At 40.2% G+C, this 19,797-nt stretch overlaps 1 long non-coding RNA gene across 1 annotated transcript; it reads left to right on the top strand.

Annotated features, from left to right (window-relative positions):
* The first annotated feature begins 375 nt into the window (after positions 1–375).
* Positions 376–19,476, top strand: LOC121923502. Its single transcript, XR_006102386.1, has 4 exons — positions 376–722; positions 6,367–6,878; positions 9,551–9,669; positions 18,719–19,476. It is a non-coding gene; the product is annotated as an uncharacterized LOC121923502 (long non-coding RNA).
* Positions 19,477–19,797: the final 321 nt, after the last annotated feature.

Raw genomic sequence — 19,797 nt, 5'->3', positions numbered from 1 at the left:
GAAAAAAGGTGGCATGCTGACTTGAATCTGTTTAACTTTGGCCTGGGTCTTCCTCTCAGCCTTATTGCTATTCTTTCTAGTATAAAATGGAGAGGGGGGCAGAAATCCATTTGATTAAAGAAATCTCTGATGCACATTTTGTGAAGCTATATCATTTAATAGGATGATTGTTAAGAGAGTTGTTTTATTATTGACATTCTATGTCTGCCTCCAAACCTAGGAAGTCAATATTTAACACGTCAGATTTAGAAATGGCATTTGTTTTAAAAAAAAATCTGGCAAAAGATTAACTTCTACGTGTAGGTTGAAATATGAAGTCATATACATGACCATTATCCAATCAATATTCTGTTTCTATCAGTCTGAGGAGGGAATAGGGGAGAGGGTGGAAGAAGAAAGAATTATTTACTTGGGAAACGCAAGCAAAAGTTTTGAAATCTCATTTGCTTTGTAAAAGAGCTGAAAATCACCCCATAGAATCTGTTACTCTCATTATTCTAAAGTGCTGCTCCATACAGCCTGTTGCACATGAAAGATGGCTATTTGATTCCCAGCACAGTTGGGTTCCACTGTTTCTGACAGCAGGACTGCATGGATTTAAGAGCACTTTCTACTTGCGGAAGCGAAAACCCCAAGGAAGGGGAGGTTGAAGAAGCCGATAATGCCTTGCATTGATGGACAATGTGATGGAGAAGCTTAGACTGGCCATCCCAAAGACAGAGGTGAGTCTTATCTACATCTAATCAAACAAATCAAGACGTCACAAAAGTGGTCCCAGATCAGAATACAGACTCTGTTGCATGGAAAGCTGGGAGGTTTTCATCAGTGTAATCCCTGAGTGGCAAATGTATCCAGGAAAACTATTTACATATAGAGAAAACCAAAGGGAACAGCACATTTCTCAAGTGTGTGTGTGTGTGTGTGTGTGTGTGTGTGTAGTCCTGAAATTAATTATTACAGAAAAAGAAACACATTAATTGTATATAAAAAACCAAGTCAAAGAGAGACACTGACAGACAGACACACATAAATATTCAATGATGAAGAGAAACCTACACAGAGCTGCATGTTGTCTGATTATTTAATTCTTTTTAAAATCTCCTCACTTTCAAATCCTTGCTACATGTATTAATCTAAAATAAAATATGTTTTCTGGCAGTGTGGCAGAATCAGAAATATGACCAAATCACACATTACTGGGTTGAGTGTTCTCTAGGGCAAGGCAGAAGGCAGCAAAGTTACTTTTGAGGACTGCAAGTTCCTAACCCCCCTACTAGAATGCCACAATGCTGACTGAGGATTCTGGGAGTTATAATCTGACTTGAGGAGAGGCAGAAAAGAAATATTCGTCTGTAATAATATTATTATTAGTCTGTTTCAAGCTCTGAGTTGTACATCTTCCTGTTTGTTTATAAAAGTCTATGAACAATCACAGAAGAGCCTGCTATAAAATATTTTCTATCTTGCCAATGCAATGTATGCCTAGAACTGATTAATATGTTTTACTTTTAAAAGGCATAGCTTTATATGAAAAGAATATATACATATTCCACAAATTCTCCTTGGTGAGACTCTTGGTCTGAAATAGGCAAACAGTTATATTATCAATGTACATTTGGCTGATGTGATGGAGTTAGAAGACTGTATTTTTGCATTTTTGTTACTGTTTGCAAGATTTGTGTCAAATCATAGTTGAATATTGAAGCTATGCTTATACTATGTTAAATGAAAGGACCAAACTGCAAAGAGGACCACATGGGATAATACAGTGGCTTTCTACAAGCATAAAAATATTCCTGCCAGCATCCTCTGTCTCCAGCCACCATATTGTTAATGCAATGAAAAATCTAGGGCTTTACTGCATGAGCCCCATTCTTGCAGCAATCGTGTCAATTTTTTCAAAAAAGGGAATATACTGCATTCAGAGCAGCCAATATTGCGCGTCTTTGGAATCACACGACTGGGGCTGCTGCCCCCATTGCACTCTCTTCCTGACTCTCCCTTAACCCTGCCTCCCTCCCTTATATGATGAAAAATGACAGGTTGATGACAGAGCAGCTACAGGTTGGGAGGCATTGTCATGCAGTATGTATCGCCAAAGCTGCTTTGTAATCGTTGTTTAAAAGCCGTATGTAGTAACCTTCCAAGCTAGTGCAGTTGTGTTGGATTTAACTGTTATGCAAACAATAGCTCAAGGGACAACATACATAAAAACTGTGCTGGACCCCTTCCTTGTATTAAGTTTGGAATTTCATTTCTGTGGGTGCATTTACACTATGGAAATAATGCAATTTGACACCATTTTAACTACCATAGCTGCATCCTACAGAGTCCTAGGATCTGTAGTTTTGTGAAACACCAGCAGTCTTTGGCATATAAGGCTAAAGACCTTGTAAAGCTACAAATCCCAGGATTCCATAGGATGGAGCTATAGCACTTAAAGTGGTGTCAAACTGCTTTATTTCTACAATGTAGATGCACCCTCTGGTAGCCATTAGTTTTATGCTAGTGCAGTGCCATCACTAGATGCATATCCTCATCATAATTATGAACAAGAGGCACCAGAATGCCCTATTTTAAGGCTTTTTAAAAAAATGAGGTATCTTTGCACTACAGGACTGAGATCCAATGGCACTGCTAATGGAGCATAAACCTCTGCCATTAGCTCTATACTTGCAGTGAAGCAGGGGAATGGTTGCATCTTCTCCCCTCCCAAAACATATGGCGGGGCATCTGTTTATGCCCAGGTTAGCCACTGACAGGATTCTGGCCATGTTTTCCAAATGCCAACCTTTTATCTTTCGTGAAGGCACCTAAACAATTCTGTGTGCCCTCTGAACAAAAATAACTCAGCCCAAGGACCGCAATAAACAGGATGGTGCCTCAGAGTGCATTTCCCTTACCATGGATAAATCCAAGTTGCCGCCTTGTGGGATTAGGAAGCTGGGCTTTGAGAACAAATGATGTTGGATCTTGATGTTGTTATTGTTTTGTGCCCTTCAAGTCATTTCAAATTTAGGGTGACCATAACATGAATCTCTCACAGGGTTTTCTTGGCAAGATTTTTCAGAGAGAGACAGCATGACTTGTCCAAAGTCACCCTCTGGGTTTCCATGGCCAAGCAGGAATTTGAACCTTGTTTTCCAGAGTTGTAGTCCAACACTCAAACCACTACTCCATTCTGGATCTCAGGATCTAGATGAGTTGGGGCAATTTTATCTTTTTTTAAAAAACCCTAATTGAACATACATTTAGCATAGAAGGCAGTTAAACATATGACATGGAAATCAAAAGTGGTCCTCTACGTTTCATCCACACATAGGATACTAATTTCACATATCTCCGACAGAGCTGTGTAAGATCTCTGATATCTGACTTGTACAGCTCTAGGATGCCATGTTCCACTGTCTAAATGGACTGTATCTAGGTTAAATTAGGGGTAGAGAACATCCCCAAATTAGGTAAGGCTTGAATTAGTCAGATACTCCCAAGGCCATGTAGCCTGTCTGAGCTGCGTTTTGTTAATTATCGAAGGGACTATTATAGTATAAGTCTTAAAACTAGCTTTTGGGCAGAAATGTGTTTTTTTTTTTTTGAGGGGGGGTTGCACTACAGGTTGCATCTTCCCTGCATAAGACCAGAGGTGTTTTGGATTTCAGATTTTTGAATTTAGAATACCTGTATTTGCATATACACACATAATGAAATATCTGGGATATGAAACCCAAGTCTAAACACAATGCAGTTATGTTTCATGCATCTTATACAGTCAGCCCTCCATATCCATGGATTTTTTTATCCATGGATTCAAGTATTCACGGTTTCAAAATACTTTAAAAATATAGAAATTCTCAAAAGCAAACGTTGATTTTGCCATTTTATGCAAGAGACACCATCTTACTGAGCCATTATATTTAATGGGACCTGAGTATCCATGGATTTTTATATTCATGGGGGGTCCTGGAATCAAACCCCAGCAGATACCAAGGGCCCACTGTACATATAGCCTAAAAGTAATTTTATACAATATTTTAAATAATTTATGCAGGAAACAAAGTTTGTGTTCATTGAACCACCAAAAAGCAAACATGGTCACTATCTCAGCCACCCATTTAAAAGGTTTTGGCTTTTAGAAGATTTCAGATTTTGGATTTCTGGATAAGGGAGACTCAACCTGTACCAATTCCATTCTTCCAGTCAGCAGAGCCGCTCAGCATCTTCACCAGCTGAGACTCAGAAGATTATCGCACTGCGTTCTGAGAACGTTCTCATCACGTGATGAGAACGGAACGCATTTGAGAATACCGCACGTATGTGTTCCAATCGGGTTCTCAGAACGCTTAAATGTGTTCCAAATGTGTTCCAGGAGGGAACGGATTTGAATGTGTTCTGAATGTGTTCCCAGAGAGCTGAAACGTGATGAAAACGTTCCAAGAGAAGTGTGTGCGGTATTCTTATCCGTTCTCAAATCCGTTCCCTCATTCCTCCGTCTCCTGATTGGCTAAAAGAATGACAGGCAGGGAGGGAGGCAGGCAGGCAGGCGAGCGACTGCAGTGAGGGAAGGTGTGTGTGTGTGAGGGGGGAAAGAAGGAGGGAGGGAAGGGAGGAAAAAGGGAGGAAAGGTGGGACAAGGAAGAGAAGAGGAAAGCAGGGAAAGAGAGGGAAAGGAGAGACCAGAGCAGAGAGCAAGAGGGAGAGGGTCTGGCTGCTTCTCCGGGGGTCTCTAGTGTCATGTCCAGTGGGGCTCCTGTGCTGTCACAATGCAGGAGGCAGGGATGCCCAGGACCTTCTCCTCCTTCAATCCAGGAGGGAACCCACAAAAGCTCCTCTGTTTGGAGCACCACAGAAAAGCAAGCAAACAACTCTCAGAATTCCATAGCAAAGAGCCAGACAAGAGTTAAAGCGGGGAGGGAAGCTCACAACCTGAAGGCACACATTACATGCACACACACAGGAGCAAAAGGGTGTCAAGCTGCCAAAAAGGGGAAATAGGATGACAGCAGAGGACTCTTCTTTTCTAACCGGTTTAAAGAGCTGCAATGGCTGCCGGGGCTCTGCCCTTGGTCCAGTCCCCTCCCTTTCCCTCCGCTTGAAGGGACCTCCGTGGAGCTCCCTTAAAGCCCAGGCTGCCAAGGAGGGGACTCTGCCCTTGGCCCATCAAGTTACATAGGTTTTATCCTATTTTCTTCAAACATATGCCAGCATATGAAGCCCCAGCGTTTTATAGGGGCTTGCCTTCTTTCCCTCCCAAGAGAATCTTTGGAGGGAAGATTTCTCAGTGAGGCTGAGAAGCACTCTCCTGGCCAGAGGCCCTAGGCTTACTGAAATCCCCCACCTCCCTTCCCCATAGAAATCAATCCAAAAACTGAGTTTAAAAGGAGCAGAGGAGAGCCCTTTGGGTCTGCATCTGGGAGAGATTTTAAACTCCGTTTTTGGATTCTTTCCTATGGGGAAAGAGGGGAGAGAGAGAGATGGCAGGACAACCCCATAGCCAAGCATCCTCTGCTCCCCCCAGATGAAGACCCATAGGGCTCAGTGCTCTTTAAGCTCCGTTTTTGGATTGATTCCTATGGGGAAAGAGGAGAGAGGGAGAGATGGCAGGACAACCCCATAACCAAGCATCCTCTGCTCCCCCCAGATGAAGACCCATAGGGCTCACTGCTCTTTTAAAGCTCCGTTTTTGGATTGATTCCTATGGGGAAGGGAGGTGAGGGATTTCAGTAAGCCGAGGGACTCAGGAGAGGCGAGCTCCATGGCCCAAGCCTCCCTTTTCCCTCTTTCCTGGGGGCAGCGCCTCTCCCGAGCCGTCCAACCACTGAGTGGCGACGTCATCAGAAGACAGCCCACAAAACTTAATACAGCAAACCGTTCTGAGAACGGTTTCAAGAAAAAGGAATCGCAGTGCGGTAAACTGCCGTTCTGATCACGTTCTGATCACGTTTTGATTTCTAATGCGGTAATATCCGTTCCAGGAACGTTTTCATCACGTGATGATATGGAACGTTCTCAGAACGCAGTGCGATAATCTCTTCAGTGTGTATCGTGATTAGTATCTTGGCATGGAATTCTGGAGATCCATGTTCAAGTCCTGCTAGGCCATGAAACTTACTGGGTCATCTTTTCCTCTGTTGTTCAGCTTGACTTGTGGTCTCCTCCAACTCTACAATTCTATGATTCTATGAAAGAAGAGCCATGGATACTGCCTCAAGATAATGTATATCCCTCATTTCTTCCAATGAGCTCAAGGCAGTAGGCAAGATATATGTGCAAGAAATAAATAAACTAATGAATAAATTGCTGTAACAATATTTTGGTGTACATTGTAACTACAATAATACCTAAATAATTATTTGAATTCCTCTTCAGAATACAGCATACAAGAACATCAAGTGTGCCTCAGTTCTACAGTCATCCCACACCAATGTGGTACCCAGTGTAATAAGAAAGGAGAAGAAGGAAAAGGAAAGGAATGGTAACCTCTGGGCATTTCCAACATTCTTGCACCAGTTTAAAAAAATTAATATGGCATCTGTTTTCTGCTTTTTATTCCATATATCTCCCAGTGATCCCATTCAGTGACTTTACTTGGCACCATTTGTGGGTTAGGATTTCAACTGCATTTTTCTCAAACTGTATGGAGAGGGTTATTTTTGTCCAAAAAAACTGGTGTTAAAGATTCAGAATGATAATATTATATCTCTGTCTGGAGAAGCAACATCCCTAATGAAATGCAGCCAAGATACATTAAGAATGAACAAGAGATAAGAGAGGAATTTCGGCTATAACTCTTTCTGGAGGATTATATTTAAGAACGCTTGGAAAAGAAATGTACATTTATGGTTCAACAAAGAAATAAGATCTCTTCCAAATTGCTGAAGGTATGAAACCTTGTATTAAATCCATTAAAACTTACATATGGGAGACATATGACCATCCCACAACTGGTCAGCGTAAGGTGTGCAAAGAATCCATTTGTGTCATCTCCTCTCCTAATGCTTGAAACATGAAGCCGATGGAGGAAGCCACAGCTTCAAAACATGCAGCAATGCCTCCTGCCTGTGAAAAAAATCCCATTGTAAATCCAAACGGTCATTTGCACAGGGATGGTTGACAGCGTCTGAATAAGTCCTGCAGATGCTGAATTGCAGCCTTGTGACTGCCAGATTGAATACTGGTGTATGTGTGTGTGTATATAATTAGCTGAGAAATGTAACTATTGGCATGTTTCAATAGTTTCACTGCCTGCGGTTATCAGTTCTTGCACCATCCAGAAAGCATTTAGCAAGAACAGAAGTTCTGTGCCAGTGTGTCGCCTTGACCTGCAGCAGTGTTCTGGCATCTTGTAAAAAACAACATGTTTGTGCCAGCAGCAGTAAGGAGGTGTTGTTTAGATGCTCTGATGCCAGAAACACTCATTCTCAAGAGTCAGAGGCCTTATCCAAAGTTGTAGAATGGATGAGAATTGGAGAGAGGGGGGCATGGCTAAGATGGTCCGGAAAATATTCACACTGTGGAAATAATTCAGCAGTTGTTGTTGTTGTTGTTGTTGTTGTTGTTGTTGTTGTTGTGTGCCTTCAACTCATTTTTTAATTATGGTGACCCTAAAGTGAACCTGTTTCTTCAGAGGGAGGTTGCCGCACAAACCTCTAACTTATCCATACTATCACAGCTATGAGATCTTGAGAAGGGATGTGCCCAGTGCAAAATCCCACTGATACAAATTTAGCATCCCATGGTTAATTTTTTTAAAGTTATAAATGAGGAAGATCAAACTAGTACAAGAAGATGTGTCAGTTTGCTTTGGCATGCACCTATAGGGAAGGCCAAGACTTTGCCCTCTCCTCTCCAGGGAATGGGAAGAGGAGAGGGAAACTTTGAGACTAACTGAAAGAAAGAAATAGGCAGCATGAACTTTCATAGACTTCAATCTACTTCCTCAGATGCATTTGGTGGAATAGAAATCAGGCACAGACATATATGTGCCATTGGTATGTGAAGATGGCATATATATATATTTGTGCCTGGTGTCCATTCCACCAAATGCATCTGAGGAAGTAGACTGAAGTCTATGAAAGCTCGTGCTACCAATTTCTTTCTTTCATTTAGTCTCAAAGATGCTACAAGATAGTTTTTTGTGGATTTTTCAGGCTATGTGGCCATGTTCTAGAAGAGTTTCTTCCTGACGTTTCGCCAGCATCTGTGGCTGGCATCTTCAGAGAATGCTTGCCTGGAAAGGAGTTGGATATATATATTGTGTGACCTGGAAAGGCAGGATTGATTTGCGTGTGTATTGTTCTGTTGCTAATGGTAGGCCTCAGGGTGGAAGGGTCTGCAAAAGAGGAGGATTAGTGTCTGCTTGATAGTGCTCATTGTCTGCTGGGAAGATTTCTCATTTGCATTTCTTGAGTCTTTAATTTGCTATTTTTCAGGACTGGTAGCCAAACCTTGTTTACTTTAAGGGTTTCCCCTTTCTAGTTGAAACTGTCCTGGTGTTTGTAGATTTCAATGGCTTCCCTGTGCATCCTGACATGGTAGTTGTTGGCATGGTCCTGCAGTGCTTTCAAACAGCATTTTATGCTCAGGATGGTTTGTGGCATGTTCTGCTACTGCTGTTTTTTCTGGCTGGCCCAGTCTGCAGTGTCTCTCATGTTCCTGGATTCTTGCTTGCACACTGCGTTTGGTGGTCCCTATGTAGACTTGTCCGCAGCTGCATGGTATGCATTAAACTCCTGCGGCTGTCTCTGGTCCTCTGGTACTACAAGATCTCTCTACGAACTGATCCTACAGACTAACACAGCTATATCTTTGAAGGCAAACAGTGCAACACAGCAAGGAGCTCTTGTCCATAGGATTACATGGGGCGGGGGGGGGGAATGACACTGTCTGCAATAGACAACCTTGGAAAGGCTAATTTTTAAAGTAACAACCAAACTCCTTTTCATTTACACACAGTTGCTGAATGAATGTTATAGATAGTTCAAAAATGGGAAGGTTACAAAAACTAGAACTAGACAAACAAACAAACCAACAAACAGATAGTCTGAAGTCCAATATTACACAATGGAGTCCTGAATCTTAATGCCTCTTTCTTTCTTTCTTTCTTTCTTTTTTTTAAAATAATCTTTATTACATTTTCCATAAAATACAAAAATACAAACAAAACACAATATCACATCTTCTCCAGTCAAATAGACAACAACTAAAATTTAACAAAAAATACATTATCCAAAGTGCTTCTCTCGACTGGATTCTATGGACCAAACAAGGACCTAATGGCACTTTCATGGAAAACTTTACTATAGGGGATGGAGTTATTTAGCTGTCCAGAATTAGCTCTTTGAATTATGATATTTTGTGTCAGAAGGTTAAGTTTGTTCTTCGCTCTGCAGTAGAGTCTTGGCATGTTTTCCCTGAGTGAAGCAAAGCCACCCAAGTTGGATGGGTGGCAGATTGTAGATTCTTTATTTCTGAAAGCACACAGGACAGTAGTCCCTTTTTCTTTCCAGAGAGCTTTTCTATATTTACTTCTCTTCATTACTTTTTCCAAAAGGTTGCTGGTCCTATGGCCAATACTGACCTGCTTGATGAGAGGATTCTTCACTACAAGATGAAAGAATAAAAACAAGACAGAGAAGAGAACAGACCTGTCCAGTCGGGATTAATTGTAAGGTACAGGCCAACACACACAACCTCCTCCTTTGTGATGGCCTCTTCCATTTTCATTTGGAGGTGCTCTCCAGTTTGTGGGGAAAAGGTCACAATTTTTACATATGTTCTCATATACATTATATAATGCATATAGTCATTATATAAAGAAATGAAGCAATCCATTTGACAATAAGGAGGAGAGAGCTGCCATTGGCAAAGGGGAAACAAAATGAAGACCAGATGCAGGCAGTCATGTTTACTCTATTTGTGTCCTTCTAATGCTATTCAGAGTCACTGAAGCTGCATATGCACTGCAGAAATAATGCACTTTAGCACCACTTTAACTGCCATGGCTGACTGCTATGGGATTTCAGAATTTGTAGTTTGGTGACACTTTTAGCCTTCTCTGTCAGAGAGCTCTGGTGCCATAATAAACAACAGACTTCCCAAAATTCCATAGCCCTGAGCCATGGCAATTAAAGTGATGTCAACCTAGATTATTTCTGCAGTGCAGATGCAGCCTCTATGAAATTAATTGGCCATACATCCAGGTCAGAGGGAAAAGAAATTTACAGAACTTTTATAATTAACCAATGGAAATAAAAATGTAACGATCATGGCTCCCTTATATTCTCTCCCACCCCATTTTTAAAAGGCATATTAATGAAGGATAATTTATAATTAACTTAACAATGATCAGGTTCAAGCCAAGACATTGTACTGCCTGGGATGGAAGTGGAAATGGTACCCCCCCTTCTCACTGCCATGCAATATCAAAGGTCCACCAAGTTCTGTTGGCACCTGAGGCAAACAATCTCACAAGCACTATTTTACACATGTCATGGCATAGTGATAATTTTGGAAGTTCAGGCCCATACCGGGACAGTTTCTACAGCACAACCTCCATGTTGTTATTGTATACCTTGACCTTGTTTCTGACTTATGGCAATCCTAAGGCAAACTAGCACAGGGCCAGATTTGTTCAGAGGGTTTCACCTTTTTCTTCCTCCAAAGCTGTGAGAGTATGACTTGCCCAGGGTCACCCAGCAGGTTTACATGGCTGGGTAGAGATTCAAACCCTGGTCTCCAAAGTTCAACACTCAAACCACTACACCATACTAGATCTCCACAACCACCACAGAGTGCCCCAAAATGCAGGGAGCATTGTTGATCTAGAACATTTTCTAGGAATTTTCATCTCCACTGCAGACAGGTCTTTTGTAAAGCTGAAAAGACTTGCTAACTCATGACCAAGTCAAATCCTTTGGGGACAGCTCATAGCAACACATTAGTTTTGTGAAAAGACAGACAGACAGACAGACAGACAGACAGACAGACAGACACACACACACACACACACTTTCCCAGATATTGTGGGGATTGCAGCTAAACTGAAAGGGAACAAAGGAATAGGGGATGGCAAATGATGTTATAGTCCCTGCTAATTTGTTCAGAAGAGGTTTGCCATTGCCTTCCTCTGAGGCTGAGAGCATGTGATTTGCCCAAGGCCTCCCCAGTGAATTGAGAGGAGAATTGAATCCTAGTTTTCACGCTTGTAGTCCAACACTCAAACCACTATGCCATGCTGCTTCTTAGTACTAGGGGCTTGGATGAAGCAAGATAGAAGGGCAAATGATCCTGCACTTTCCAGAGGTATCTGGATGACCATGAGTAGAAAGAGAAGACAGAAAGATAAAAGTGTTTTGCTTGATGCATCATGGGGAAGAACAATTGAAGATATGACTGAGTAGACAGCACTCCCACATAACCAGCCAGTATAAAATTGAGCTGGTTGTTGCAGCAAAATATTACAGCAAGATTGCTAGATATCCAGGGTTTTGTACAGAGAATTTTGGCTCTAAAGCACTGTCACTAACAAAACAAGCTGTTTATAGCTAGAATAACTCCAGATACAAAGAGAATCTCAGAGTAGAGATTTCCTCCAGCCCATAAAACATTATAATCTTCAGATTACTAACAAAGAGCTTGACCAGGTCTGAGAACACACCTGACATTTGGCTACACTACATGTAGCAGTGTTTGTCATAGGTACACAGATATTCTCACAGCACACATATAAAGTGAGAATACTGTTAATAGTTCATGTTTCCATACCTTTCAGCATTTCACAGTAAAAACCAAGACATCTGTGGGCAAACAACATCAGAATGTGGTCAAGATGGTTAATGTCACAAATGAGGAAGAACATACAAGGGAGCAAGGCTGCAGCAGTTTGCTTTTGCCTGAGTCTACTGGGAAGGGCAGGATTCTGCCTCTCCTCTTCCCTGAGTTAATTGAATGCAAACTCCTTCTTCTCTTTGAACTCAGTTTCCTGAAGTAAGCAGGAAAGTGGGATGGGAGAGAAACAGGGACATTTTAAAAGCAGTTGAAAAAGTGGGCCAGCATAAAATTAATTGGAACTGTCCCTGCCAAACTGGGACAGCTGCAGGGAATGTGTTTACTGCCTGGTACATATGTGTAGCAGCCCTAACTGGTCTTGTGGTTTCTGATATACATGCTTCTGGAGACATGTGTTGTTCACACTAAAGGCTTTTAAAACAGAAAGTCTTTAAAGAATAGGCTGGGGGTGATACTATTTTAATTGTACTGTTTTTAAACACTTTTACCTTTCTAGACTACATTTTATTCTTTGAATGAATGATGCTTTTTAATACTGTACCTTTTTTACTCTTTTTTAATGCTCACTTTTGTATGTTTTTTTAATTTTAAAAATAACTTTATTTATCATTGATGTCTTTTCATACCTTTTGTATATTTTAATGTATTGTCTTTAAAACTGTAAGCTGCTTTGGGCCCCAATTTTGGGGATATAAAGCGGGATATAAATAAATATAATAAGCAGGCCCTTGGTATCCGCTGGAGTTTGGTTCCAGGGCCACATGGATACCAGAACCCATGGATGCTTAATTTCCATTATATACAATGGCATAGTAAAACAGTGTCCCATATATAAAAAGGCAAAAATAAAGGCTTGTTTTTTGGAATATATATACTGTACACATATATAATATTTTCAAGCCATGGGTGGTTGAATCCCTAGATAACAAATCAGTGGATGTGGAGAGTTGACTGTAATAACAATTATGGAAACCTGGACTGCTCCATGGCAAACACACGTTATAAAGGAGGCAACATAATATTCTTGTGTCTTCAACTAGTAGTCTATAAAAGTATAAAATAATACCCTCTAGCCAATAAAAGGGCCATGGACTATTAACAAAATATTGGCCAAGTGATCCGTAGCATTTGTTCACAGGTTTCAATCTAATCAAAATCAGCCAGATGCAAGTTTATGGGTTTGCTTTGGATCTTAAAGAGGTTTAAAAAAGTAATTAGCTACAGTTATAAGCCCCACCTGAGTAGTTAGTTGCTGTTATAGTTGCGGTTTTTAAAAGTAGTTCTTTCTTTTCTAGTTAGTCAGGGATAACTAAAATTGTTATTTTTAGTGATTATTTTGTGAAAATATACATTGGAATGTCTCAAAGCTAATAGCATGTTCTACGAAACACACCAATGCAGAGATGCCATACCCAGTAACTATAAAACAGTTACAGTTACATCACAAAAGGATAAAATATTGAACAACTTCATTATAGCTTTGTTGTTATAAATATGTATTAATTACAAGTAACTTGTTACATATAAAAATTACTTTAGCATTCTGAGTAATACAACTCAAGGTCAAACATTAGACAGAACAAGAAGTCAAGAGTTCCACAATTCCAGTTCATCTTCTCAGCACCATGGTTTTAATATGATTTTTTTCGTATGCCAAAATTTGTGCTAAAGGTCATAGAAGGCTATGGGACTGTATTTAATATCTACATCTTGTCTATTGAGAAAACACATTCTCTCCAAGCTTATTAAAACCGGGAATCTGCCATGTTTGTCCTGGGCTGTGGTCTTTCCTGGGAAATTTCACTTACCTTGCCTATTAAAAAATCTGACCTAAACAGAATAAACGTATTGAAAATAACATATTTTCAGAGTCATCTAGAGAATCAAATACATTTATATTTGATATCTGCTTGTTCTCGCTCCACAAGCTGTTTAACTCGGATGGCACACTTGTCATTTCCCCGAGGGCTAGCGACGAATGTGAAGTGCTTTCTACAGAAACTGAACATGCCCCTTTCTGTCAGGTTATACTACAATTTAAATTATCTTTTATATTTGTAGTATTTTGTAGCCATTATACATCTACTGCCGCTTCCTTTATTATTTGCTAGCCTTCACATTGATCTTAGCAACACACTTCTTCCTTATCCTCCAAACTTTTACATGTGAAATGAGGAAAACTTGGATATACATCTACATGTAACATTCATATGCTCACAGGAATGTCCCATGCCTCCTTCTGCTGCTTCAGTTTCCACATTGCTAACAACTCTTCTTCATCTCCTACCTGCTGTAATTCATTAAGACTTCTGCATTCACTTGTCTGCTAGTAGGCCCTACTGAATTCAGTGGCTGTTACTTCTGTGTGTGTGTGTGATAACTGCCTCCAAGTTGGCCTTGATTTATGGCAACCCTATGAATGAGACATCTCCAAAACTTCCTATCCTCAATAGACCTGCTGAGACTCGCTCTATGGCTTCCTTGATTGAGTTTATCCATCTGGAATGTGGTCTTCCTCTTTTCCTACTGCCTTGTACTTCACAAGTAAACAACAACAACAATAACCCAACAAGACAACAAATAAACAACACTAATATCTAATACAATTAACATTTAAATTATCTCTATCCTGTCAAACACTATAAAACATTAACAGACAAAACTATTTCCGAAACCCTTTTGCATATCTGGTTCTTTATCTAGTTTACTTAGCCTTTAGTGTTTTTCTTAATCATTTCGAGTTAACTTTCTAGTCAGGAGCAGGGGTGTAACTACAGGGAAGCCAAAATGAGGGCACTGCCCTCCAAAATAATAATAATGATAATAATAATAATAATAATAATAATAATAATAATAATAATGAAATTTTCCTGCAGTCCTCCAATTTCTAACACAGCAGAGAGTGAAACACTGAAAATGATTCATGCCTACAGTTCTTTTATTTGCATTCTCTGGGCAACTTTGCCTGTCTCTTTTCTTTGGATGCCTAAACTCTGTTTTTAAATCTTCAGCTGATGTTGTAAGTGACTGCAGTGCTAGAAATTTGAGGAGTGAAGGAAAATTTCATTAGGGGTCAGAATTCTTAGGAGGGGAACAATCCAGGCTCCATCCTGCTTCACCTTGTCAGGAATCTGGTTTCCAGAGCTGACATCTGACTGCTGAATCCAATTAGTATTGAATACTTCAAAGTTTTCCTAGATAAAATTCCAGCTATCAGTTCTCCTTCAGCCACATACAGCGGGGTTTTAAAAGATACAGACATTGCAGGGTGATTCTAGAGTATATCACAATTTCCATATCTCTCGTTGTGACTGGAATAGCCTCCATATAGCCAGTTCTGTCATTTTTGGCAGTGAATATTTCACATCCTCTGAATGACTGTTGTGACAGGCGGTTGCAACCCAAATTTGAGGGGTTGAGGTGGCAGAGAACCACCTTTCCTGCAAAAGAGACAAGTAGGAATATTGATAAAAAGAGTATACAGACTGCTATTGCTGGGTGTTTTCCCCAATGAAACACTGACTCCTTTATTCTTTTCTGTTCGGAACCCAGAGGCTCCATGGAAGTCAATGAAGAGATACATTTGCAAAATTAAATGATAGAACGTGAAACAATAACTTGCCATTCACATAAAAGGCAAGTTAATAAGTAGGTTCATGTCTATGTGATCATCTGTCACTGCATAAAGCATGGAGTATGGGACATGATACTTTATCACATGGGACATATCCCGTGCCAAAACTGGATTTAAAGTGAAAACAACCCTTGTTTTTCACACAACGTTCAGGGTTAACCCTAACAGAAAGTAAAAATAACCCACAAAAATGAGTAGTTTTTCAGACGACGTTGGCATCAATGGGAAATAATGTGCCATTAATCTGAAAGGAAAATCAACTAAATCCACTCCTTTTTACTTTTGGGGAATTTCCAAAAGTAAGAAGGAGGGAATTTTGTCAACTTTCTGTTTGGATTAATGTCACATCATTTCTCATTGACATCAATATGTCTGATAAACAACCTGCTTTTGTGGGTGTTTTGCGGACTTTTAAACCCCATTTCTGCATGGGATTTAACCAATTTCCCCCCAATTTGCCTGTGTGTGATAAAGTCCATGGTTAACACCACTCTCTTTCATTCAAACACTGCAAATCTCAGTATGTTATTATGAGCCTGAATGAGAATGATCCAAAGGTATACTAAGGTTAAGAAGTAGGAGTACTTGACCTGGTGCCTCTTATCACAATATTTAGCCATGCCATCACCACCCCTCAGACTTCAGTACTGGCCATAATGGCTAAAAGTTTCCCCAGTTGTGAAAAGAAATTGCCATTTTAGCAAAATCAGGAGGTATGTGTCAGTTGTTCCAGTCTCATATGGCATGCTCAATCTGCCTTCTTACAAAAAGAGTACAAAATGGAAAGAGGACATACGTTCAGTCTTCCTTGTTTCTCAGAAGTGGTTGCATGGACAGATTAATGCTATTTCTCAGAAGTGGTCACGAGGACAGATTAATGTTATTTCTAAATAATGATTTAGAATTTAAATAATTGTAGGGTTTAAAAGAAAATTGGACATTAAATCATTATTTTCTGTCTTTCTTTTACCAGGCCACTGTACAGTATGTGTATCTTTAAAATGTGCAAAGTATTTGCAGGCAGAATCTGCTCAGATTGCTAAAACGACATGAGACATGGAATCAGATGTCATCATCTGAGCTCCCAAGATAACATTTATAAAAGTCAAAGCTCCAGAGGATAACACATTAAGCACATGGTGCTCCAAATTGTTCAGTAGATATGCTACAGACACTGGCATTCTGCAGCAACAGATAAGTGGTCTGAGTCATGTCAAATATCTGATAACACACTTCTTGAAACATGGTTGATGCTGTGTTTCTCCATCTTGTCACAGTAGACATGCAACCAGACAGTCTCCACGTACTGCTCACTTCTTAGGTACTCCATATAGCACAAATCCACTTTTATATCAAGCCGCCCTGAATAGGGCCTAGTGCTTATAATGGAAGTTTAATTGGATTTCTTTATGACCTGCAACAATCCCATGGAAAATTATGTAAGTATAGCATGATTCAATCTTGGCATGCACTTGAATCACGTTTAAAAAAAAACCCACATACCATAAAAAAGATTTTGCTATCTCAAAGAGAGAGAGAGAGAGAGAGAGAAAAATGAAAACAGCAATTTCTAACCACGTGGCCCAACATCATTTGTAACTGCACAGACAATGTGCATGTGTCATTGTCCCAAGCCAGTGTAACATAAATGCACAAATTATAAGCCATTCACTGTGAATTCCAAAGCCTTTCAAGGCCTCTGGGCCTGACATTGTCAGGAAATAATGCTCTCTTTCATGCTCTCCTCATGCTCTGAACCAAAGTGTATGCTTCGTGCATCAAAGAAAAGGGGGAAAATATTGCTTCATCTCATTATCAGATCTACCGTTCCAAATAATGACAAGCCTGAGCATTCTTGTGTACACATTTGTGGCTTTGTTATCCCACATGGTTTCACAATGAAGAGGAAGACAAATACATCAAAGACATTCTGTGAGTGCCTCGACAATTCACTCACAGGGGACCAGATTGGGCGGGGGGGGGGGGGGAGAAAGAAGGGCTCTTTTAAAAAAATAGTGGTATAGAAAAGAAATCTCAACCACTGTGGTTTTTCTTCACCCTAAATAACCAACTGCCTCACCCAAGAGTTTCTCTGCAGCTATTTAAATTTTAAAAAATAATTAGTTTCATCATACCTTCCCTGTCCCATCTCATGCCAAATTGCTCAGGGCACTGAACCTGCAAACTGTGTATGACTCTTAAGCAAAACTGAGTGGCTTCTGCAATAGAACTGTAATGCAAGACTCTGTAGTCCAGGCTTTTGTCCAGACCAATCTCTGAACCATATTAATTAGCCCGAATTTGGCTGTTATTCCTCACATAAATGAGAGCTGGATGAGAAGGAAGGGGGCCTGCTTGCTGGCCCCACTTCCTCTGTCATATCCCTGTGACTGCTTTCCATGCATTTACTGAAGGCCTGAGGCTGGGTTTCTTCTCAATGTGTGAAGGCTGGCTGCAGAATTTAAGACTCTGATCACATGGAAAGTTATGGGCACATGTGGGGCTCCTCATCCTACTGGGGTGGATCAAGTGACAATTTAGATTTTTCTTATTTTCTTATTTTTTGCAGACTTAAGTATAGTCTATCTGAAATGCTGAGAATTTTTGTAGTGTTATATTTGGTTCAACTTGAACGTTGGCAAGGCGGCTAATGAAGAAGTGCTATCCACGGTGCCACTGACATTACCTCTGAGAGATCCTCTGCAAGTCTCACCCATTACAACTGTTGCTGCACAGTAGCATCACTCTGTGTGTGTGTGTGTGGACTGCACATGTGACATCCCAGAGGAGGTGGACATCTGTGTGCCTCTAGGGATTGGCTGGAAAATCCCCTTTTTAAAAAATGCGGGAATACGAGGAACTTCAGGGTTTGCATATGGGGACCTGTAAGCTCCCTGACCTGTTTCAATCAGGGATTCATATAGGGCACTCAAGTGAAACAGCCTTGACCCATGCTGAAAGTTATATTCTCGTGGCTGAGGCTCAGCAGCAGACACCTGTGTTGATCTTGTTGGATCTTTCTGCAGCTTTTGATACTTTGGATCATCAGATTTTACTATTATGGTTGGCATCATTGGAGATAACAGGGAACACTTTGTCCTGGTGTGTGTATACACACACACACACACACACACACACACACACACACACACACCTGTATTTGTTTGATCATTCCTTCTCAGATTCATTTTGGAGATCTATGTCAAAAGTTTTACCTAAAAGGGTGCCACAATGATCAGTTTTAGATCCCCTTCTTCTTTCTTTATATAACCTTCCTCTTGGATTTTTTTATTTCAGATCTGGATTTTCAGTATACAGATGACCACAGAGTTAATTGATGCCACTGGATGCATTTCTTTGTGGATGGCCACCCACCATCTTAATCTGAATATGGGGGGAAAATGAGATCTTTGCAACAGCAAAGGCATGTGATTTCCATCTCTTGAACATCCATAGGATCCCTCATTTCTTGACCACTGAGACTGCCCATATGCTTGTCCAGGCTTTGGTTATGTCACACTTGGATTATTGCAATTGTCTGTTTGCACAGCTCTGTCAATGCGGTAGGCCTATCAAGATCTGGCTCTGCACCTGTGGAACAGACTTGCATTGGACCCCCAGCTGGATGAGTATCTCATCCATTTTCATAAGAGGCTGAAGACCTTCCTTTTTGATTTGCCAGATTAAGCTGCTGATTTGTGCCTGAGGTCGCTGGGTTGGGTGGTGACTGATGGGATATTGGAGATTATATGTATATTTATAGTGTTATGTTTTATTTTCTTTGACTCTGATTGCATATGTTTGATGTTCTGCCCTTTGGTAAAAAGGGCGTTGTAAATCACCATCATCATTATTATCAACATCACATATTATTGTTACATTTTTTTCTAATGGAGGCAACAAAAATTTGGTACAATTTGAACAGCTGTAGTGCATAGAGTAATTTGTATAAGGCAGGAATTTTAAGTATCTATGTAAATAATTTTAGTTATAATTTTAATTGTGTGATATGTTTTTGAGATGCCTAATAAAGGTTATGATGATGATGATGATTATTGTTACATGTAGCTCATGGGTCATTCTTTCCTTGTCACTCCTAAAAAATCTCATCCCATGGTGTCTCAGACACATTCCTTGCCAGAATATATGTGAATAGTTAACTAGATTCTGAATGAGTACAAAGATTTTCCAACACAACTGAAAGCTAACTGGAATTTTTTTTGCTAAACTATTACCTGTATTGTGAAACTATTATTTATATTTACATTTTAGTATTAAAGAGCTCCCTGCTGTTTAATATTATTTCTATATGCCTTAAATTGTCCTACTAATTGCACTACCTTTTCACAGTGGTGGGATTGCATGTTCCTGTTGGG

Source organism: Sceloporus undulatus, chromosome 2, assembly GCF_019175285.1.
Source record: "Sceloporus undulatus isolate JIND9_A2432 ecotype Alabama chromosome 2, SceUnd_v1.1, whole genome shotgun sequence".
NCBI lineage: Eukaryota > Metazoa > Chordata > Lepidosauria > Squamata > Phrynosomatidae > Sceloporus > Sceloporus undulatus.
Note: the sequence above shows the minus strand (reverse complement) of the source record. Positions and strands in the feature narration are given on the sequence as shown.